The sequence below is a fragment of the Micrasema longulum genome, unplaced genomic scaffold, assembly GCF_059751315.1.
Source record: "Micrasema longulum isolate JH-2025_06_02 unplaced genomic scaffold, ASM5975131v1 h1tg001613l, whole genome shotgun sequence".
Classification (NCBI taxonomy): Eukaryota; Metazoa; Arthropoda; class Insecta; order Trichoptera; family Brachycentridae; genus Micrasema; species Micrasema longulum.
The window spans coordinates 429,536-454,743 of NW_028278794.1; the positions used below are offsets into that span (position 1 = coordinate 429,536).

General features: G+C 33.6%; 1 protein-coding gene across 2 annotated transcripts in view; it reads right to left on the reverse strand.

Annotated features, from left to right (window-relative positions):
• The window catches only part of LOC148274638 (uncharacterized), a 52,823-nt gene that overhangs the window by 8,048 nt on the left and 19,567 nt on the right, over positions 1-25,208 (reverse strand). The window contains exon 2 of one of the 2 annotated variants that reach the window (XM_088236865.1): positions 18,529-18,642. The exons of the other annotated variant lie outside the window; for it this stretch is intronic. The gene's annotated coding sequence lies outside the window, so the exon portion shown is untranslated. The remainder of the gene's footprint in view (positions 1-18,528; positions 18,643-25,208) is intronic. 2 annotated transcript variants of the gene reach the window in all.

Here is a 25,208-nt window from a genome sequence, read left to right on the forward strand (position 1 = left end):
ATTGTCTCATACATACAATACTCACACACCCATACACATATAACACACCCTCTCAACCTTTTTAAGCCTGCCGACCGGTAAAAATAGAAAAAAAAATGCGGACCGGTAACGCAGGTAAAACCATATATTTTTGTGCAGTATTTTGTTTATTGGTTAACATTTCATTTTATTTATTTAAAATACAAACAGATGTAGACGTTAAATGATTATAAGTACAGATTATAAAAAAATATATATATCCACAGGGTGTTCTTTAAACCCTGTCACATCCGAAACCACGATGATCAGTATAGGCAAGAAGACATATTAGCATATTAAAAAAAATATTTAGAACGCAATTTAAAAAAAAAAATTAAAAATTAAAAAAAACAAATGGTTGCTTACTTCTGCAGGGGTTGACATGTAGTTGACGGTTTATCAGACTCCCTTCTTCCCTCTCTTCGCTTCTCCCTTGCAGAAGTAAGCAATCCTTTTTTTTTTAATTTTCTATTTTTGTAAATTTTATTCGTTCTAAAAATTTATTTGAATGTCTTCTTGCTCACACTTATCATCGTGGTTTCAGATGTGACAGGGTTTAAAAAACACCCTGTATATGTAAATGTATATATACATATATACTCATCCTCATTAACATGTACAATAATAACACTGATGCACTAAAACAAGCAGAAATATTATTATGTTATAATAAAAGTTACCCTCATAATGTAATTGAGACACATTTTATATATATATATTTCTACCGACATATTGAAACCATTGTATACATTCTATAATGTGTTTTGTTTTAAGGAGAAAAAAAATTAAAAAATAGTAAAATTTATTTTTTAGATGGAAATTTATTAAAGGGACTATAAAATCAAACAACCGTCTTTTCTTTTCTCATTTAACATTTTATGTTTTTCTCTTTATTGTGTAATAATATTATAAATATATTTGTGAAAAACTTTAACTGGATGTATGTACTTTATTTACATTTTATTTTTATATGACTTTTGTTATTTTTTCGAATAAAAATATAAAAAATATATATAAACAACAATAAAAAATAATAATTTATGGACGTATAAATCAAGTGCAAAATTACAAAATGTTATGGTAATTTAGAAAAATGTATTTATTTAATGTTTCTTAATAAATAGATAGAGAGAATATAATAACCTTGCTTTCTGATTAAATAAAATTATCTGTTAATGCATATATTGTGTATGAGAATTTTTTCATTAGCTGACATTATTATCCGGTCAGAAAAGAGGTTATTGTGTGATTTTTATGAACGGTGGAATCTTCATTTTTCACAGATTTGAAAACATTAATTTACCAAATCCATTTCTTTTATTTCAGTAAAGCAATTCTCGTATCTGTTAATCTGTTTCTTATGAAGACGCGACATTAATATTCTTGGCCAATTAATACTGGCCATATTTAATAGTGTTCGGCAAGATTCCCTAAGAAGTTCAATTGAAGTGTTTGAGGTTCTTCTACAAGCATTTCTTCAGAATTATCTCATTTACTGGATGAATTACTTCACGGAACTCAGTGACATAATTACCAGTGATGCCAAGACAATGCTAATTACACAAAACAACTTTTATCATTATATAAGTATTTGAAAAACTTACACTTTAGTCTATCACTGACAAATTAAAAAAAAAAAAAACTTCACTATTCAACTACAAATTTCATGGAATCTTACTTAAACTAAAGTATTGTAACATTTGCATTTAAAGCGTATACCGTATTTATTTTATTCACAATGTATTTATGTAACATTTATTAAGACACAAATCTCAACTTCATGGAACCAAAGTCCTGTGTTGAGTTAGAATGAATATATGTATGTATAACACGTTAACAACATACATATCACCGTATATATTATATTATACAGAACAAAAACATAATTAAAAAATAACGAGGCATATCAACAGCGAACAAACAATAAAAAAAAATTGAAGTACATAAAAAATAAAATTGAAATAAACTAACTCAAATATTTGAAAAATCATCAAGGAGTTTCTCATTAAAATCCTTCCTTCTAAGGAAGATCCAGTCCTGAAACTCTTTTTTGAAAATAGGTTTTGTCCCTGAGAGCTTAACACGCTCTTATAAAACATTAAACACTCTTGGTGCGATAAAGGAGAAGTGTCTCGGAGCAAAAGTAATTCGGGTTTTCGGTTTAACATAATTCATTCCGTAGAAGTCAGTGACTGGACTTGAGCCTCCCATCGTAGGTTCATATAAATTATAACACCAAGATATTTTATAGAATCTACCCCTTTCAAAAGTTGGCAAGCGTTATCAGAGTAAGTTCCCAGGTTTAGCGCACTGCTTGGTATTGTACTATTATTTATACAAAACGTTAGTTTTACCGTAGTATTACCGTATAGAAAAGAAAAAAAAAATTTCTAGAGGTTTCCAAATTACAGAGAGAAATATGAACAATATATCTGCTGATCGAAGTTAGACCTATTTCTATGTTGTTTGTTTACACCGTACCATATTAAGTAAGTAACCCTACGATTCAAATGTCGCCCCATTTCACGGTAGCTACTAGCTACAAGGTTGGCGAGAGAGAAGGAAAGAACCATAGACAACAATACGCGTTGTTCTAACTCCTATCTATGGCCTTACCAACATTAAAATGAATAATTAGTGGTTTGTGTGACAGAATTCATTACCAACCGACTAAAATGACTTTTTTGAAAGATAGAATATTGCGAACAAAATTTATGAATGAAAATATAAATTTTTAGGGCTTTGATTAAAAGAGTCTTTGAAAAATAATTTATATGTATAGTATGTTAAATCCAATATTTCTACCTAGTGATAATACCTACCCTATTAACGTTTGTACTGATATAAAATATAATTATAAGTAATTTCAATATTATTATATATATTTTTGGAACAATAACAAATTACTAGCAATACTCACATAGACACATACAAAACGTAATATAATTGTGCCAGTAATCCTTTATTACTGTCCACATCATGCGAGTTGAATAAATTCAATAACAATAGATAGTATCACGTGTGAGATAGTCATTACAGGGACAGCTTATATAAACATTGTAAATTCTAATTAATAATCGCACTTGAAAACTATCTACTATTTTTCCAAATGAAAAAAGGTTAGGAAAAACAATGATGAACGTATCTTTGACAAACGTTCGTTATCTTTGGATAAATCAATATGACCGTAAACTTGTAGCATCAATATAATATAGGTATAATGTCAAAATATGCAAGATTCCAGATAAGCACCTACTTATGATCTATTTCTGTTATGAGGAAGCTGTTATGGTAGAAAGTTGAAACTTAGAAGCCGAGGAAAAAGCGATGAATTGAAATAAAAATAATAATAGCTTTATATGCAAGTGCGAAAAACTAAACGCGCGGGCGGAAATGCGGGCAGATAAAGGTTTATAATATTACCACTCATTGAAGTTATTTCGGAACAAATGCAAATGAAAAGTTCAATAACTGTGCTGATAAAAAAATATGTAATACATATTAATCCTTCTTGCGAAAGTTCAGTAATAATATCCTCATTGTGGAAGTTCAGTGCTACGGGAAATTTATTGAGAAAAAAAAAATACGCTCGTTAAATATTATGTCATTTAATCGTAAGGCGAAGTTTCTCGAAGAATTATAAAAAAATAATAAAAACTATTTTAATATAAATGAACTACTTTTAATATATAAAAAAGGGCCCTCCTCACTAGAATAACCCATACTGAGAAGGACTGAATATACTTATATTCCCATTTCCGCTGAATCTCTTGGAAATTCTCGATGGTTGAATCTAGTATGTTTCTGCAGAGTTGGTGATGGAACAACTGGTATAAAAAATTAAAAAATCTACGTGTTTTTAATTCATCTATAAAATAATAAAAACATTCTGAACAAAAGATCAACGGATATTTTTAAAATTGCAAAATATTCAATATTATATACGAGTATCATACCTATATCTGCATACATATGAGAGTGTATGTAAAGCCATAACCTTAATCAGTTCTTTTTCAACACCGGCTCCTAAGCGGAGCATGTTGACATCGCCAGACACCTCCGGGAAACCCTATTGCCCGCCAGAACTCTCGCCTCCTTCCACGTCTATCCGGCGTCCCATAGTTCCGCCGAACAAACCGAAAGATCGTCATCGACGGTCTTCCAGGACGGCGGGAGGAGGTATAAGGAAAGGGCAACTTGGGTTGAGGCTTTCCTAAGACATCCGCAGTATGTGCCGCACCGTCAAAACGCTAGCTGCTGCGTCCGTTTTCAGACTTTTATATTAGTAATGAAATTGAACCACCTTCATCATCATCATTCTATGTCTGCTCCCTAGTTGGAGCATATGGTGTCCACAAAGATCCTCCAGGCATCTCTGTCGGCTGCCAGCTCCTGTGCATCCTCTCAAGTCAGGTTCGCGTCTCGTAGTTGTGACATGAACTGCCGACGAATCAGCAGTGGACGTCCCGGACGTCGAGAACCTGATGCCTTGTAAAGTAGGCAATCGTGATTTCTCAGGAGGCATCCGCAGTACATGGCCAAGCCAACCGTATCGCCTCCACTTGATGAAAGTTGCCACTAGAGTTAGCTGCGTCCGTTCTCTTATTACTTCATTCTGCATAAAGTCAAACCACCGCACACTCAAGATTCTTCTGAGACACCTATTCTCAAAACTTAGTATTTTGCTGTTTTGGGCCCTAGTGAGGTGCCACGATTCGCATCCATAGAGGAGAATAGGCGTTATGCAGGCGTTGTATAGGTGGCATTTGGTTTTCACTGAGTAAATATCCGATCTCCAGACAGCCTTCATACTGTTGAATGTGGCGCCTGCTATTCCTAGCCGCACTCTTTGTTCTTTTTGAAAGCTATCATTTTCCGTAACATAAGCTTCCAGGTATTTGAAACTTGGATTTGGTTTGACAGAGTTAGGGGATTTTCGGGCATCAAGGCATGAAATGTTACACAGTACATGGGTTTTTGCAATATTGATTTTTAAACTCATGCATGCGGAGTACCTATTTAGGCTATTTACAGTGGTCTGAAGACCCGTGACTGAATCGTAAATTATAACCGCATACCCGGCATACTCTAGGTCGCAGAGTTTTTGGGAGGAGGAGATGGATATTCCTTGATCAAGTGGAATTGGCTTCCTTAGGATGAAGTCCATGAGGATTATAAAAAGAGCGGTGCAAGAACGCACCCTTGACGAAGTCCGGTGGTGACCTTAAACCAATCTGTGACAACATCGTTGATTCGGATTCGGCATTCGCTACTCGAAACTCAGAACGTTGGTTTTGTGAGTTTCAGAAAGGTGACAGTTCGCACCCTTATACATGTTATCGATTATTCAACTCCTATATTATATAATGAGTACTTGCATTATAAAAGAGTTGAATAATCAGCATTTCGTTTTGACCGAGTATGGAATAGAGTTCAAGATTATTATTTATGATTAATTTATTTTATATATTAACAATATTACATAGTTCTACGAACAAATATTTTGTTTTTAACCAATGAAAAATAGTGAAAGTAATTCAAAATAAGTACCGGGGAAGCAAATGACTGTGAATGGGAATAGATCCGCTAGAAATGTAATGAATCACCTCGTCTAGTATGAGATACGTAGATAATGAATGTGTATTGTGGTTTATTCGGAGCCACCGAGGCACAACGCACAACGCACAGCGCAAAGCGGCCCTGCCACTTGTATATTGCGGATGGTAGTTTAGTATACACACTATACGACTATACACACACCTATCTCTACAAAAGAACGATCTTGACAGACTGCAAATCTGGCGTCCATTCAATAACGAACCGAAATTCGGTTAACCCAATCAAGACATGGACAATGGACAATGGACATTGAGACAGATAAACAGAAGCTACGATGCAGACTTCAAAACGTGTATATTAGGGTGGGCTGATTTTATTTTCCAAATTATAAATTAAAATTAAAATTTAATTTATAAAAATACAGATACTACTTTTGGCCCTCAACCAGAGCTTGAAGTTTTCGAAAAAGTCGATTTTTTGCGCTAAACCGGCTGTCATTTCGTATTTAAGTAAGAAAATCAGTCCAATTAAATTTTATAATGTGCATTAAACCTTATTAAATGAGCATCTAAGGGCGTGAGTTGCACTTTGTTTTGTAATAAACGGGTAGCATTGTTTTAATGAGACATTGTTTTCGTCAATATTAGCCAGGCGCTCAACGGAATCAGTTCCGCGGAGTGTAAACTTTTTGCATTTCGGTAGTTTTAAAACATGTTCGAATTAATAATGTGATTCAGTTATATCTTTACTAACAAAAAATAATTTTATCGATACAGATAATTATCAAAATATTCAGACAGAGATAAACTTCAAAGCTCGGTTTAGGGTCAAAAGAAGTATGGAATATTAAAAAAAAAAAATTACGTTCAATGTGATCCAAAATACATCTTATTAGACCCCTTTCACTTTAATGTCTAAAAAAATAAAAAAACTTCATACTCTCACTCTAGTTTAAATTGGTTAGATAAGGGACACTGCGGAATACTTGGCAGCGAAAAGGCGGACGAAAAGGCTCGGAAGGCTACTCTTAAGAAGACAGCCCCCGATTTTGTGAATTTTCCACTCTATGCTAAAAACTAAATAAAAAGCAAGATCTTTCAACTCTGGAATGACATGCATGCATGTTATGCATGTTTTCATGTATTATAATTGTTGTTGGATTGTCTCATTCGCCCAAACCAATATTGAATCAACTGCTCCACACATGTATAGTTTACGTTATGTTTTTGTTATTTTATTGTACGTTTTATAATATAAATAATACAGGTGTAGATAAATAAAATATTAACCTAAACACGTTGTGTTTAAAACCGACAGAACATTTTGTTAATTATGTATGTAAATTAAGTATTTTTTGTTTATTCTCACATGTAAAAATTATATTTCAAAAAGTGTTTTGTCAAGTGTCCTCAGCACGGGTAACTCCAGTGATGTCACATTATTTTTATTATTAATCTTTGTTAATAACGGAAAAAAATGTATTTTACTAAACTGTATATTATCTTTGAGCCAAGTTTTTATTATACAAACTTTGTTCATGTCAACGTGTTAAGTTAATTTTGCAGGGATTCTGATTCATATCCAGTATTAAATTATGTCAATAAGGTTCAAATTATCTTTTGTATAGAGTATAGACTACAGACACGTTCTAGAAGAAAATATTTATATATATTCTACGGGCCGAATTCGGAGAAGATGGTTCTTAAACTCTGTAAGTAAGTTACTGGAGTAAGTACCAGTACCTATCTACTACCTTCTGCCTACTGCCTACTGCCTACTACCTACTGTACCGTACCGTAGAGTATAGAGCGCGGAATTTCCTTGCGCAATCGCAGTAGAATAGTGAATAATGAAAGTTTCCGCCGGGTTAGAGGTTTTTGTTTCACACTCACACCGACCCACTCGAGTAGGTATATAGCGCCTACCTAACCAGAGCAGTGATGTCTGACAGTAGTACCTAACTGCTAATTTTGTTTAATTTTATTAGCATGCGAAAATTATTAGCTCGGTGCACGAATTCTCCGTGTCCAGTGGTGGTATTCTGAATCTTCTCTACCCCTTAGAGAGTGGTCAATTAGGGGATTTTTATTTTTTGCATGCGCCTAAGCTTTGCTTCATTTATGGCCAAACCCACGATTAAACGTCAAACAAATGCGAACGCGTGAAACTAAATACGAAAATTTTCAATTAAACCATTATTTAAAACACTTAATAAGGTTGAATTGACTAAATCGTATTCGTTTTTTTCCGTTTTCAAACAGTTTCATACATCATTTGACGTTTAATCATCAGTGTGGCTATTTTATGAAGTAAAGTTTAGGTGCATGCAAAAAATAAATATCTCCATACTAACCACTCTCTAGGGGATAGAGAAGATTTAGAATACCACCCCTGGGGTGGTAAACTTTGCTTCATTTATGGCCACACTGATGATTAAACGTCAAACGAATACAAACACGTGAAACTAAATACGAATTTTTTTATTTATACCATTATTGCGACCTTAAGGATAACCCAAAACACTTAATTAGGTTGAATTGACCAAACCGTATTCGTTTTCTCCGTTTTTCAGAGAGTTTTATACATCATTTAACGTTTAATTATCAGTGTGGCCATTTTATGAAGCAAAGAAAAAAATAAAAAACACGTTCAATTAATCACTCTGTAGAGTTAATAAAGTAGCACCATTATCCTTACTGCGCAACTTAGAAAAAGTCAACAATTTCATTTATCTAGGTTCTCTCATCAGCGATGGTGAAGGGTGTAAAGGGGAAATAGGGCGACGTATAGGTATTGCCAAAAGTGCAAAAGTGCTATGAGTCGGCTGGTGAAGATTTGGAAGAATCGCAGTATAACCATTAACACCAAAAATAGACTGATGAAGGCCTTCTCAGTGTTCATGTACGGTGTGGAGTGTTGGACACTGAGGGAATCTGAAAATAAAAAAATCGAAGCTTTCGAAATGTGGTGTTGGCGGCGAATGCTGCGGATTCCGTGGACGGCCAGACGTACGAATGCATCTATACTCCAGAAACTGGACATAGGAGAAAGACTAATATCCATGAGCGAGAAAAGAATCCTGCAGTTCTTTGGGCATATTTCCAGGGGGAACTCTGATAGTTTAGAGAAAACTATTCTCCTGGGAAGTGTCGAAGGGACACGGTTGCGTGGACGTCAACCGACAAGATGGAGCGGCACAGACACTGAATTATCAGAATCATCACTGACGAATGCCTACAGAAGAGCAAAAGACCGTTCCAGATGGAGGGAGATTGTCCACAGACGAGCCATGCCTGGAGTCAGGCGTAATCACCATCCTCAAATATAAGGCACGGATTGAAGAGGGGGTAGAGAAGTTCCAGAATACCACCCCAGTACGAGTATTTTCGACTCTATGGCTCTTATCAAGTAGAAATCCCGAAAATGGTTATCGACCGGAGCTAAATTCGCCTTTGTTTGGCGCGTTTGCCTTGCTTAAGGTCCCGGGTTCAATATCTTGCTAGGCCGGCAATATATTTTATTTGTTGTGAAATGCAGTTTTACTTGCCTTCACGGGGCATATAATCGAGATACGCTGCATTTTGGTGTACCAGGGCAGTAATCTATGCACCATTGATTAAGAATGTATGATGGTGACTTTTCAGGTTTTGTCATACTCTATTCGCGAAGAGAAAAAATCTTTTAGATTTTCCCCCCGTGCCAATGTTTATTAATTTGTTGTGATCGACCGAAGTTTCGGTTTCGCCCGATTTCGGCAAACAAAACGAGTTTCTGTTTATGCCTAGACTTCCATATTCCCTTCTGAAAAATGTTTTCCCTCTCTGTTGCGACAAATTCAAATATGAATAACTCCCTTGGGAGAAAATCCAGCCAGTCCGCAAGCATTTGCCATTAACTACCTGGTAAAAGAAGAAGTATAAAAATTGGAAAATTGTTTTCATGTGTTGCCTAGTAGGTGAATTGGTTCACCCGGATGAATCTCACCCACGTGATAAAGGTTTCAGCTCTTTTCCTTCACAAAAGTCAACAAGTGGAAGAGTTGTGGAAACGTGAATGTTACACAGTGTGTAAAGTGGCCACTTAAACCAGCCAATGACAGGTTATAAGCCCTGTAAATACCTAGACTTCCATATTACCTTCTCAAAAAGGTTATCCCTCTCTGTTGCGACAAATGTAAATATGAATAACTCCCTTGGGAGGAAATCCAGCCAGTCTGCAAGCAAATGGACATACTCAAAACATTGTTGACTTTTAACTTATTTAAATAAATTTCGGTTTTGGCTAAAAATCTAATTTGGGTCGGTCACTATATTTTTTTTGTCTTATGTTTTATTTTATTTTTTTCAGAATTGTCAGACGAATTTTAAAAATACTTTTCTTACTTTCATTTCTGATTTTTCGAAGATAGGTTTTCAGGACTATTATTTTCGAAATTACCAAATTTAATTTGAATTAGAAAATACTTTAAGCATTGAAAATTCGTTATGAATTTACAAAGCCACCTATTGCTAATTTTGCCGTCACTAACCAATAGGAGACTTGCGCAGAAGCGACGGACGTCGGGCGACGGTGATGGTTCGCTTTGATTCGTCTCGCCCTGATTGTTCGATCAACAAGTAATAATAATTTGCTTTTCAAAATATCGCGTTATATGCTCCGCAGCCGTTAGGTACCTAGTGTCATAATCGTCAGAGTGGGTCTAAGATTTATATTAGCATGACGGCGACCGACGCCATAGCATCGTAACAGGAGAAAACACCTACTTTAGTTTTAATATAACTTTCTTAACAATTTTACATCGATCGACAAGGTGGTTGATAGGTTTCCTAATTAATGTTTAAAAAAAACTTATATTCACTACACATTGTCACTTACATACAATACTCACACATCCATACACATATACACACACCCTCACACAATATATGTATTTGGTCCGGGTTAGACTTCCTACAAGTTAAATATGAAATGTACACTTTAATCTATTATCTACAGTCGGAGCCGTCTTAAGCCTTGCAGGGGCTCTTGGGCACACAAAGTTTGGAGGGCCCATTTAGAAAGCAAAAAATATATAATTTTTCTCGTGACATTTCGAGGCCTCGTGCCCCACATGCCCTTATGGAAAATACGGCCCTGTCTAGAGTATTTCATAGTTTTTCCGGATTGTCATCTGATGCGTAAGACTGATCGTCTTGTCTTCGTTTAAGAAATTATCGATGACGCGGCAGAAGCCCGTAGGCTTGATGAAGAGGAAACTCGGGGTCTCCGAAGGCATCCGCAGCAAGCGTCGGAGCCAGGTCCACCGCCGCGCCGAGGAACAGTGGTTGGAACATCGAATCTGGCTAAATATCACTTATACTTGCAAGAAATGTCACTTTTCGTATGAATTCCAACCTTTTTTTACGCAACAAGAAGCTGATACTTAGGCTAACTTGTTTTGAGTGTTGTTAGTTTCGTCATATTTTACGACATCAACAGACGTTTTTTTAAATTAAACTTCAGACATTTATGAATATATTAAAATGAATAGATTTTCCTATGGGTAGTATGTAAATTAATAATTATCATCATTATCTTTCCGCACCTAATGGTGCATAGGGCACTGCATTGAATCGCAATTTTTTTTTTTCAAAAATGGCACAAAAAACACTGGCAAATTCTGCTTGTACTAGGAGTAGGCTCAGTATATGAAGGGTCGGCAAGCCAGAAATATTAGTATGCCTAATGTTGCAATCGGTTTCTATATAGGCAAATGCCTGTTCTAAGAATCACAGCGTATATTGATATTTTTTTGTTACATAAGGGTAAGATGACCAATCTTACGCTTCAGGTACCGGTCCAGCGACATGGAAATATTCTAAAGTAAGAACCACCTTTTAAAATAAATATTTCATGTAAACCATGTCGGGAATTAAACCTGAGACCTCTTGTATGGCAGTCAAACGTACTGATCTCTACACCACGAAGCCAATACAACTAATAATAAGCCGAATTAATTAATAACAATAATTGTTTTAAAAAGTCATAATTAAGAATAAGCACAAATAAAAAATAATCTTTTGTACGTCAACTTAATAATAAATTAATTAAGTTATAGTAATATGAGTTTTGGGATTTCCGAATACGCCTTATAAGAATGCATCAAGGAATTTCACATTGTATTTTTAATATCAACGATTCTTCTAAATTTTTAACCATCTTTTTTTTTCACTAGGAATGCGATTTGATACGATTTGAATTTGAACCATTTGTTTGAATAAAGGATTGAAATATTTTAGGGAAAACATTATAATATGTATTTGGAAAAAATGATCTTAACATTTATGTATACATTTTATAAAACAAATATTCCTGAGAGCAATTCTCAGGATTATTGGTAATCATGGGTAAGATTAATAAAAAATCGAATGATTGATTCACATAACTAGATTATAATATTTTCCCTAGTTAAAATGCCCTTTAATATAAACGAAACTACAGAAATTATGGATTTTTCAATAAACTTGAATTACATAAAACAATAAGTGTTTATATCCAACTTTATTTAAATGTAAAAATTAACAAATGACAAAGTAAAAAATATACAAATATTTTAACCGCGTAGGATTAAACTTTTCACCCTCTTCGTTTTTTGTCTTATGTTTGCAAATAAAACTTTCTTTTTGTTATTGGTTAGGGAAGTTGATGTCTCTGGTTCTAAGAAAACGGCAAACGAAATGCATTTATTTAGTCGCTTTTGTTATTTATTTAGTCGTTCTTGCTGATCGATCGTGTTACTTTGGACCCATTTTAAATAAAATTTATCGATACAAAATATGACTGAATAGAACTGATCTGTTATGAAATTCTTTTGAGGTCTCGCGCTCGAATACCATCAAACCCAGGAGCTTTATTGTTACTAAGAGAACCAGTAATATTTTCAGTGTCACGCGGTTTACATTTAGGCATATAAATTGACACTAAAGAGGAATTTGCTGTGTAAATACGCAAAAAAAGTGATCGGCGTTCATGTCGAAGACTTTTTATTTCGTCAATAAACCTCTTACCAACCTCATAGGCAATCTCTTCATTAGAAATAAAAATAATAATAGATAGATAATATACGTACTAATAAATAAATGTCTTTTGGTAGGTTCGATTACTGAAGTCCGGGTGGACGACGGATGAATACATTCTGAGTGAGAAATAGAACCAGAATCCTGTACAAGTAGAGTCCTTAAAAAGGAAATCGAGTAGAGATAAGTCCGTCTCGTGGTGTAGTGATTTGCGCGTTTGCCTACCGGGCTCGGGTACGATTCTTGGCAGGGTGAATGTGAAATATTGGGTCCGAAGGTTGTTCTTCACTGCGGTATTTCATTGGTCCTCAACTGGCACTCGTGGGACAACACTGTTTACCTTACGTTTGTGTAACACAAATAATTCAGTTACGCCGCATTTGAGTGCCCTTTGCACCACTGTGCACTGAAAGGGAGATGATGAAATAAATCACGATTTTTAAATTAAAAAACAATTGTTACATATTTTTATAGAGTTCAAAATAAAATAAGGTTTTGAACACGCGTTATTTATTCATTTAAATTAGGTTATGTAATCAATTTGAAAAAAAAGACAGTTTAACTACAAACTAGTTTCCCATCCTTTCAAGAAAAAAATACCTGATTTATTAGTTCAATTGGCAGCATACTGATAAAATAAAATAAAATAGGAAAGAATTTATTAGTAAGTAAGCCTTGAGAAAGAAGCTTATATAGCTTTGGAACTGGAAAAAAAATAGTCGTTTAAAACAAATGAGTTTTATATATTTTATTATAATCCTGTCTAGTTTCGAACGTATCCATCTCACATTACCATCATTTCAAGAAAAAAAGACTTGGTTTATTGGTTTGATTGGCAACATATTGATAAAATAAAATAAAATAGGAAATAATTCATTAGTTAAGTAAATCTTAAGAAAGAAGCTTGTTTGGCTTTGAAACCGGTCGGTGGAAGAAATTAGTGGTTAAAAACAAAATTGTTTTATTTATTTGACTACTTTTTATATTGATCTATCTAAAGCGTTTACCTATACGAAGTACTTGTATGTACAGAGTAAAAAGATAAACCTAATTTCATGAAATAATTATGTAATCAAAAGCATTATAAAATATTGTTTCGTCATAATAAATTCTTAGTAAACCATTTTCTTTATGTATGTATACTAGTTGCGTGGTGAAGGTGATAAGTGACTTTTGTTATAAGGTCAAATTGGATGATTTTATAAATTAATATTTCATGCCAGAGTTTTTTTACTCGGTGGAACAATGGAATTTGATTATAAATGTGATTAATGCATTATTGCATTGAATTAATTGTCACGAAGTTGTATAAAGACATCGATAAATAAGAGGAGAAATTCAATTCAAAATGGCGATTTTGATGTATTATTTGATAGACGAAGTAAACGCAAGAAGACGCTCTTACACGATTGAAAAAAATCTAAAAAAAGACGTTCATGTTAAGTTACCAATGGTTTGTTGCTGTATATCATTTTGAGAGATTAAAATTAATTATGAAACCCTACTCCCTTAATTCCAGGGGTTTGAAGTACGTTTGACTCATAATCTTGTTTTTATAATCAAAATAATGGAATAACGTCGATTTTTAATCAAAGTGCCGACAAATTCGGTATTTCATTAATTGAAAATGCTTTTTCTTATGATTAAGTAATCGTACAATGTACAATTCATACCTGATTTAATTATAAACATTATAAGAATTGCAATAATCATTCTCTAATCCGCACCTAAGAATACATAGAGCAGAGAGCACTACATTAGAAAATTATTTTAGCGGAATTTTGCAATTCTAATGATATAATTATCAATATATTCAAACAAGTTTTAATTTATAATTTTCGGGTTTAAAAATGAGCACATAGCGGCTCGCAGTTGGTATCACGTCATTGTCAAATGGCAATTTCTACCAACCAACTAATAAAATAAAAGTTTTTTTAATAATTTTAGATCCCGAACGTACGTGAGGGAAAATAATAAAATAGAATAGATACAAAAATTGAACTAGCAATATATTTAATATTAGTCTTCAATGGGAAAAGGGAATAACGAGAGAGAGGAGAGAATTAGGAAGAGAAAGATGTTTCTTCAATAGATCAGCTTTTTTCACAATTTTCGTTCATATGTATTCTTATTTTCTGTATACAATATATGTAAAAACTATTGTTTTTTTCCCAAATAAAAATAAATAATACAATATATTGTATTTGCAAAACTAAAATTCAAATATGTGATGCGCAGCAGGATTATACGTCGCGAAACGTTAATATTTTGACATTTAATATTAGGTGTTCACGCGTTCACGGATGTTGCATTGTGATCGCGAATACGAAAAACACCCATAATGAGAAATTGTTTTCACGTCAATAGTTATTTGTGATTGAGCAACAGGCGTGATCTACACAGATATTTCACAGTCGAGCCACGTGGACACTATATGAGTTAAGAGTAGAAGGAAGAATTTAGGATGGGAATTCTAATCATTTATTTTTTTCTACATTGTTCAATTTAATCCGATTTTGTTTGAATTTTATTTTCTCATTTTTTATAATTTTTTAAAAGATTTCCTTCTCTTTAAATATTTATGCCCATCATACAATAACGTAGATTGAATTTACATAAGCACTTACGCAAATAAAAATGCAGGTTTTCAAAAAAATAATTATAATTTAAAGAAATAAAAGTGAGCGCTTTGCGTATTTTTTGTTTCTCAACTGTAGTTCCTTTGTTTTATTGGCAATAATGATAGTCTGGATGGAGTCATTTCTCAACTGACCCAGTGGACGCGGTTATTGTGATAATAGCTTTACTAATTAATTATTATTGTTGCTGGGTATTCTTTAAACGGAGCTTCAAGTAGATTGGCTTTTATCAATTATAACGCAAGATATTTCACACAATCACAGAAAGCAAACTAAAATTAGTTCCGATCTTTTGCGGAGTCAAGAGATGATAATTCTCGAGCGTTACCTACCTCAAACAATTAATCAATTAATCAGATAAATATTCAATAAATTTTCGATTTGTCTAATCGTTGATTTAAATACTATTATGTAAATTGAGCAGCTTTCGGATTTGACACACTGAGGAAGTTCAGTGGTTTTTTGATATTTTTTTATTTGTCAATAGACTATCAAACTAAGGCAAATAAATATTTTTATGTATCGTATTATCATCGCTATGATGTTTTAAGTTTTGTAATTTTGAAATTATCTCACCCGTGACGTCACTAGTTGTCGGTGAGTTGTCCTTGCATTTAAAAATGGAACCCCGTACGTATGGAAATATATCGAAACACATAACTGTTTGGCTATTTTAATCAGCTGGCTGTTCACTAGAACTTTTGACGTTTTTAAGAAGCTATCTTTATGATAGTTTTTCACATATCTTCGAGAAACTTCGCAATGCAATCAGGAACTTCAGCTCTACGGGAAATTGGATACAAAAAATGTTTTCTTGCGCGCGGTAAAAATTTGAGAAAATTGGATTAATTTGTACCGCAAAGTTTTCTGAAAGTGGACGAAAAAATAATTTAAAAACATTTAAAAAAAACTGACTACTTTGAACAACGTCACTGGTTCATATGAATGAACCTATGATAAGAGAGATATAGAGAATTTCCGGCCGTGAATGGACCTGATCGCAGAACTGATCAAGAATAAGCGGAAGAGAATCTCTGACGTCACACGCGGAGTTATTTCAGAAATACAAAACTTAAAAAAATCGTAGCGCTGATAAAACGATATATAATTTTTTTTTAAAATGGCTAATTTTAATAGTCTAATAACAAATAAAAAAACAGTAGAACTACCTCATTAAACGCTCTAATTTTTACCGCGTGTGAGAAATATTTTTTTATATCCATTTTGCCGAAGTACTAACTTCCTCATAATATGAACAGTCCCACTGTCCAACCGTTTTTCAGATACATTTTTGGTTCAAAAGGTTGAGGAGTCAGGGGATTATTGACTTGGAAGCTCTGAATTAGACCCTGAATGTAATGATCGCCGTTGTACCGCCATTAACTGCCAAAATGCAGGGTAAAATAGTTTTTTTTAAATTATGTGGGTTTTAGGAAAAGGTTTTTTTCGCAAACTGGAGAACAATCAACCAAATATACACACCGGAACCTTTTTTTCTACGGATTCGCAATAACAAAGTATTTTTTAAAAACATTTGTAATAATAACATATTACAACGCAGATGAAGAACATTTTAGACAAGTTAGTTTTTCCCTTTTCCCCCCTCTTTCCTTCCCTCTTTACCCTCTTCTCTCTTCATAGTATAGTTTAGATATTTAGTCGATTTTCACTTCTTAAAAAAACAAATATTTTCATCAATGTTTTGCTCTATAAAAAAAATATTAATAAACCAACAATATGTTCATATACCGCTGATTGAACGTTTTGAGTAGGTAGGGAAGAAATTTTCCGAAGGTAATATGCCCGCCTTTATGCATATGTATGTTAACTGTATATGTATATAAAATGTTTTAATAAATAACAAATAAATAAATGATTTGTAAATAAATAAAAAGTCCACTATAAATGATCGATCGTGTAGAAACATGTTATAATAAGTATAAATACTGACAGAGAAAAATTATGGAAGGTGTTATCGGAGTACGGAGTGAGCGGAAATCTGACATGAGCTATTGCTTCTCTTATAAAGACAGCACAGCATGTGTTAGGGTAAACAGATCATACACATCGTGGTTTAATATTCATAAAGGAGTGAAGCAGGGATGTGTGATGTCACCATGGCTGTTCAACGTGTATATCGATAACTGCATGAAAAAACTGAAAGGCTCAAGAATGGGAGCAAAACTGTGTGATTTAAATGTCAATTGTCTTTTGTATGCTGATGATGTCGTACTTCTTGCTTACAATGAAGAGGAACTGCAGTTCTAGGTAACAAAGGTCTATAAAGTATGTAAGGGAAGCGATTTGCTGATGAATGTCGATAAATCGAATGTGATGGTTTTTGAAAGAAATGAAAGTATGAATAAATGTAAAATTACTGTAAATGGAGTTATACTAAAACAAGTAGAGGAATTTGTGTATCTGGGAAGTATGTTTACTAGGGATAAAATGACTGAGAAAGATATTGAAAGGAGGGTGAGTGCCGGGAACAGAGTGAACGGCGCACTTAAATCGACCTTGGCAAATAAATGTTTGTCACAAGAGGCAAAATTGGCAGTTCACAAAGGAGTCCTGGTCCCGACCCTAATGTATGGGAGCGGAGTATGGACTGGGAAAAACGGGGATGAAAGTAGGCTTGAAGCTATTGAAATGCGATCTCTCAGGCGAATGTGTGGTAAAACTATGTACGATAGATGCACAAATGTTGAGATCCATACATTATGTAAGGCTGAGACAAGCATTATCGACAAAATCAAGAAAGGGGCTCTGCGCTGGTTTGGACATGTAGAACGAATGAACAGCGAAAGAACGGCTAAGAATATTTACAATGCGAATGTTGATGGATGCAGAAATAGAGGAAGACCTAGAAAGACATGGCATGACCAAATCCAACAAATACTTGAAGATGGACATATTAAAAGTCGGAATAATCTGCGCGCGTGCATGAGAAGATGAATGAATGTAAAGGAAGCAAGATATGTATGCAAAGATAGAATGTTGTGGCTTTCTATCCTCTCTGCCTACCCTTACGGAGAAACGGCGTGATGGTTTTGTTTGTAAATACTTACAAGGATAGATACCATTTTCAGGCTTTAACTGGAACTTCCTTTAATAATATTGTGAATTGTAAACATGTATCATAAAAAAACTAAAAAATATACTTTATTATGAAGTGGAACGAATTAAATGCCGATTCAATCAATAGTTAAATACACCTTTTAATTTTATTGAATACATTGATGCTTCTCGTGGTGTACCTGTTTTATTCCATATCCGGCATCGTACGCTGGCGGATGTCACCTTGACGCTCGATACCAGAGCGAGGGTCTCCGGTGTTCAGTCTCTAGTCTCCAGTTAGGTAGTTCGTCAACCTGAGGATGTCACAATACACCTATTATTGTTATTGTACGGCGGAACATCAAGCCACAAGAAAGAAATAAAAGTATGGGTTATTGACTCTTCTGCATGAAGTGAAATAAATATTTTCCTAATACGAAAAGAAATATTGAAAAAAACACATGTACTTAATTTAGATGTCAGTAATGATGTGGTAGATTACCAATACTTCTCTTGATAGCAATTGAAGACCTCGTTCTAAAAACATCAAATGCCCAAAATTTTCCAATACGATATTATTGGATTTTATTATTCTCTGCGTAATGTACGTTCATGCAACCGTTCTTTCCAAATATTTCTAAATAAACCGTATGTACCTCAAACTAACTATTAAAATACGGTGTTTTCTTTTAAAATAGCAACTGTCCACATCAATTTGTTTGAAAATAGCAATAGCCCAAATCAATTTGTATGAAAGAAAAATATCCTTTAATTAGCATTTCAACCACTATGTAGCGCCACTATGGCTTATTGTTTGACAGTTCAAAGGTGTTCAGGGCCGCGATTATGAACGGATATCTTCATTGGTATATACCGAGACGGTATAAACCAATATCAATATTTATGTACGAAAGTGTGTATATTTGTATGAAAATTCAAAGTATCTTCGTCGGTAACCGGTAACTGAACATGTTTAGAAAAAAATGTAAACATATTCTATTTTTCACACAGAAAACTTAACTTTACTTTGCAGAGAAAATTGAAGATATATTTTGACTTCCCATCAAAATCGAAGCCTTGCAGCGCAATCACTAATAACCATCGGCGTGCTTAGAAACATGCTAAACATTTGAGCGATCACAATAAACAATAATGAACATGCTTTATTTATTGCAGTCATAAGTCAACGCGTGTGTAATCTTTGAATCAACGCTTGTGTCGATTTGTTTTTTGTTTTCCTTGTAAATAAATACAGTTCACTGGCGAAAAATCGGCGTTTACTAAAAATATATTTTATTTACAAAATAGTAAGGAGTATCTAATACAAAAAAGTGAACATTAAATAACAATTACTATGGCGACTGCTTTTCTTGACACATGGGCTTGCCATCCGCCGGCTAAATGCAATAAATATCATGAAAAATAATAAATAATAAATGGTAAATAATAAATAGTAAATAGTGAATAATAAATAATAAAGAATAAATAATAAACAATAAATAATAAATAATAAATAATAAATAATAAATAATAAATAATAAATAATAAATAATAAATAATAAATAATAAATAATAAACAATAAATAATAAATAAAAAATAATAAAATATAAATAATAAGTAATAAATAATGAACAATAAATAATAAAGAAATAAATAAAAATAGCAGTTTTGCAATATTTTCCATAGTTACAGCGGTGAAATTCCAATATGTGATTGCGCAGCAGGATTATACGTCGCGAAACGTAAATATTTTGACATTTAATATTAGGTGTTAACGGATGTTCCATTGTGATCGCGAATATGATAAACAACCATGGTGAGAAATTGTTATCACGTCGCTTATTAGCACGTCGATAGTTATTTGTGATTGAGCTACTGAATATTATTTTATCTAGGGCTTTTAGCATGTTTACTTTAGTAAGATTACGGCGTTTTATCATGCTTACAGCAGTGTTAGTTTTATGTGAATAGTTTAACAAATCTAAATATGGAGAGTTCAACTAGGTACTATACAAGCTCTTGAAAACCCGTAATTTTTGCTTGAACTATTCATACTAATTTGTGTTCAGTTTCGTTTAGTTTGCACTAAAAACCACAAAGACTCTTATATTGTTTAAAAACAGCAAATGTCAAACTAACATTTTATTTCATAATAAATATAGGTAGGTACCATAGTACCATAATAGTCCAGAAGGAGCGTAGAATCATATTTAAATACATAGGACTGTGTCAAAAAAAAACCCCACTTTGCCCCACTCTCACAGCGCGCATGCATGAAGTCGCCGCGCAATGTTGCCAAATCGCGAAAAATATAATCATGACACAAAAAAATGTAAGATAATTATTATTTTTCAAAAAGGCATTTGGTTGATTTCTCTAATATTTTATTTTACTCAAGGAAACATTGATTGACACAACAGAGTAGATACGTAAAGGGTCATTTAATAAGAGTAATTTAATTTATGAACTTTGAACTAAAAAAATAAAACAAATTTTATTTGACATAAAACTGATATTTTTATGTCATGTTAAATAATATTTGATGTTTTAAAGGTAATGTCGATCAAATGTCCAGTACGGCGTTGTTTAATCCGAGACGTCCAATTTTTATTATTTCTCTTATTAGATGAACAAAGTAGTGTAAAAAAATTGACTACCCTGGCAACACTAACAAAATGTCCAATTTGTTTTCTTTGACAATCTGACAGATGGAAAATAATATATTTTTTAAGTAATGCATTTGTTACTCACACATGCATTTGCTACTTACACATAAAATGAGATCCCATCCTGTTTCTTTTTGATCCTAGCAGTATTTCTACATTTTAAAACGACACAACACGACAATTCAAATCGGGAGTTGCGTACTGAGCGACGTCTACAAAGAAACTAATGAGTCAAAACGTAAACTCATTTATTTATAAGTAGTTTAGTCGCCTTCTGTCTGATGTGCGTATGCGGTTTCTGGACTATTCTTAATTCTTAGGTAGGTACATACAATATTCATAAAATTTTCAATTTCTGTACAGTGTGCTTAAAGTATATCTATGATTTTATTTCGTTACAAGACATGTCATAAAAACAATAATAAAACCGTGGTATTTATTTATTTTATTTTATTTGGGAAATCAACAGTTCTACATACATATTTTTAGTAAACAAACAGATAAAGTGTATAAACTCAGAACTAATAACAGATTTCCACATAGTATACAAAGTTAGTAAAGAAAATATATTACATATCAAATAAATACATACAATTTATACACATAAAAATGTTATTTTCATGTACTCAATAATCAAAGATTTTTTAAATATTTATTTTAAGAACATTAAGTTACTGTAAATTGGGCGGGATTAGGACAAGAATGCTTGAATAGAGGATAAGGAGGGGAGGGGAGATGTACATATTTATTATTGTAATGTCTACTAAGTTACATAATACATTTTTAGTGTAAATTTTTAAATTTTTTAAAAATACTACAAAAAAATATAAGTTTTTAAACATGCGTTTCCGGTCCGCAATTTTTTTTCTATTCTAAATATTCTAAAAAGGTTGGGAAGCGCTGCCATAGACACTAAACCCATACCTACAAAGGTAGATAATATTATAAATTTGGCAAAATATTGCCAAGATTAGCATTTATCATAATTACGAAATAGATTGCACAAAAAAATAATGTATCCAATATAAACATCGGTTTTTTGCAAACATTATTATCATTTACATGATTAACTTTCTCAACAGTAAAGATAATCATCAAATGTACATTACTATACGCGTATTACCATCTACAGATTAAATGGGTAGGTACCTAATCTTAGTTTAACATTTTGGTTTTAAAATTCTGTGGCTTAGATCTAAAAGGGCTAATGACAGATTTCTTCTTTATCTTGCCAACATTTCGTAGAGGGTCAATGTCAATTAAGAAAAACAAATTAATACTATTTTATATACACATATTATAGATACATACATATATTGTATCCAGGTACCTAATGTATAAAAAAAAATCGTATTGGTATTGGAGTTGGTTGGGGATTCAAGGAGTGGTGTGATCGTGGTGGGACATTTCCTTGCATGGAAAGGTGTACCCGTAAAGTGCTGCGACGTCAAATTGGTGAAGTCAGCTGTCGGTGATCTTCAAGAAATTGTTAACAAACTGCTGGAAAACTCTGCTCGTCTGGGTCTTAATATTAATACCGAAAAGACTCAAACTATGTGCGACAAATCTTGTCGTGACCCTGATCAGCCTCTTTGTAATAATGGGCGGAGGATCGAGAGAGTTGACAACTTTAAATACTTGGGAGTTTACATAACTGAGGATGGAAGCATGCACAAAGAGCTCGCAGCCCACCTAGGGATTGCTGGAATAACTTTTTACACGATGCGGGTTGTCTGGAACTCTACACCATACTAGGTCAAAACGAAATTCCGATTATTCAACTCGTAATAAACCAATGTTATGCCTGTAATCCTATATGGGCGCGAATCTTAGTACCTTACCAAAGCTCAAAACACCAAACTTCTGAGTTTTGAAAGTAAGTGCTTGAGAAGCATGTTAGGCTTGAGGTAGTTCGATTTTATAACTAACATTGAAGTCCAAGAACGGACGCAGCAGCCTCCTATAACGAGCATCTCAAGGATGCAGTGGTAGACCTGACTCATGAGAACCTAAACCCAAGTTGCCTCCTCTATAAACCTGCGGGCTAACGCCGTCCTGAAAAGCTGTCGATGACGATCTTTCGACTTTATTCGGCGGAACTTAGGGACGCGGGATTAAGGCAAAAGTGCTGGGTGGAGGCAGGGTCTCCTGGAGCCATAAAGTGATGTCCACATGCTCCACTTAGGAACGGGTGCGGAAAACAAAAAGTCGTCAAGTTGCCTTTGTGACTATACCGTCCAGTCCGAACTCTACGTCCTCGTTATAAACTCTGGTGATGTGCTCCTTAGGGCATAGCCAACAGAATTAAAGGCCAACTGGCAAATCTTGGGCGCCATAAAATCCGAACCCTTCAGATAGGGGAAGGAAACCCCCAACAGAACACCAAGGTATCAGGCCTTTAGGTGGCGGCCTCGACGACAGACAGCCTAAACGACTTCAGAGGAGTATTTGCCAGGGTAGAAGGAGATGGCGACAAACTTTGGCAAATACCCCCTATGTGGAAGCTATAAATACGCCCGTGGCCTCCATTACCGTCATAAGAAAGAAGGACGTTTCTACATAAAACAAAAACCCGAGAAAATAAATATTTTGTAACTCGGAGATTGAAAAATTCGCTGTGTGAAAAATATTACAAAAACCAAGTATATTATTATGCGAAAGTATGTATTATGCTTTGCCCTAACGGAATATTTATATTAATTTTAATAAATTTTACGTTATATATTTAAAAATTAATATTTTCATCTCCTTTTTAGTAAAAAAAAAATACTAGAAAAAATGTTATACTTCAATGAAAAGACGTTTTTAGCTAGAAACGCCCTTTTTATTTAGTAATTAAGTAAACGTCTTTCTTTTTTAGTGTTAATATGCCAATTGATTCTACTCAACTAAATAAAATAGACGTTACCGGCCATTTACTATTTTTCAAACTAGTAACGCCGACCTAATAATTAATTAACTTCAAAATTACCAGCAGATTTTACATTTGATAAAAAACGAGTGGGTACATTCATTTCAGACGTTTTTTAAAGACGGAGTAGAAAAAAAAAGTATTTTAATCAGTATTTAATAATTATAAAAGTCAGAACAGCCTTTTATATTTAGTAATCTTCAAGACTTTTTGCAGTTTAGTATAATTTATTAGTGAAAATAATACGGTTGTGGTTATTTTAGGAAGATCGATGTATTTTTAGTAGATGCGTATTTTTTTCCTGATTCCGAATATGTACATATTTAACTCATCTTAGAAAAAAATGTTAGATGCGTCCTTCTTTCTTATGACGGCAGTACAGGTATACGCTTGTATCCGGAATCATCAGGCGCCACGCTGAACAATATAATCTAATATTATGGTTAAGCTCTCCTAGTTTCTAATACGATATACGAGTAGGTCCGTAACGCGTTTACTGGGTACGGAGCAACGGAGCACAATCTGCACAATAGACCGGAGAACACGAGACAGAGGCAGCGCAGCGTGCAGATTCTGAGGTTGAACTTTCGACAGAGCAGTGGGTTCCTCGTCAAGGATAACCACTTTACAGAAGAAGGTATGAATTCATTCACATAGATGCACTAATCTACCTAAACCAAACTGCCTGAAAAATAAACAAGCCGCACTAAACTAACAGTTCAAAAAATCAGATAAACTACCGCAGTGAATGTAATTAACTTGCGTAATATATTCGTGATGAAAACGATTATTTTTATTACTTTTGTTAATGAAAATGCATAAAAACTGTAGACAACTAATTATATATGATCAATGAGTAGATATTAGTGAAAAAGTTCACAAAGTGTACTGCGTAATTGACCGAAAAATCTAAGATAAAATATATGGCATTAATTCAATATGTAAGAATAAAAAAAATATTCTACATATTTTTGAAGCTTAGAGGTATAAGTATCTTATCGAGGGATCAAATGAAGACAGTTTACTATGCTCTAGTAGTCAATTATTCTATCAAAAATATTCGGATGGGGAGGGGCTCTCAACGCTCATGTTAGACCCTTGAATGTTTTACAAAAAATAATGATAAAAATAATACTTTTTAAACCGTCTTTCTTTTCAACCACCGAAATTTTTAGGTAATGTTTTAAGAATGGAGGATATTTACGGAAAGTGTTGTAAGCTTCAGGTGCATAAGAGGAGCTTTCTATCGGACCGTATTACGGGAAGGTTAAGAACAGGATACCTCGCTCTACAGAGAGTGAA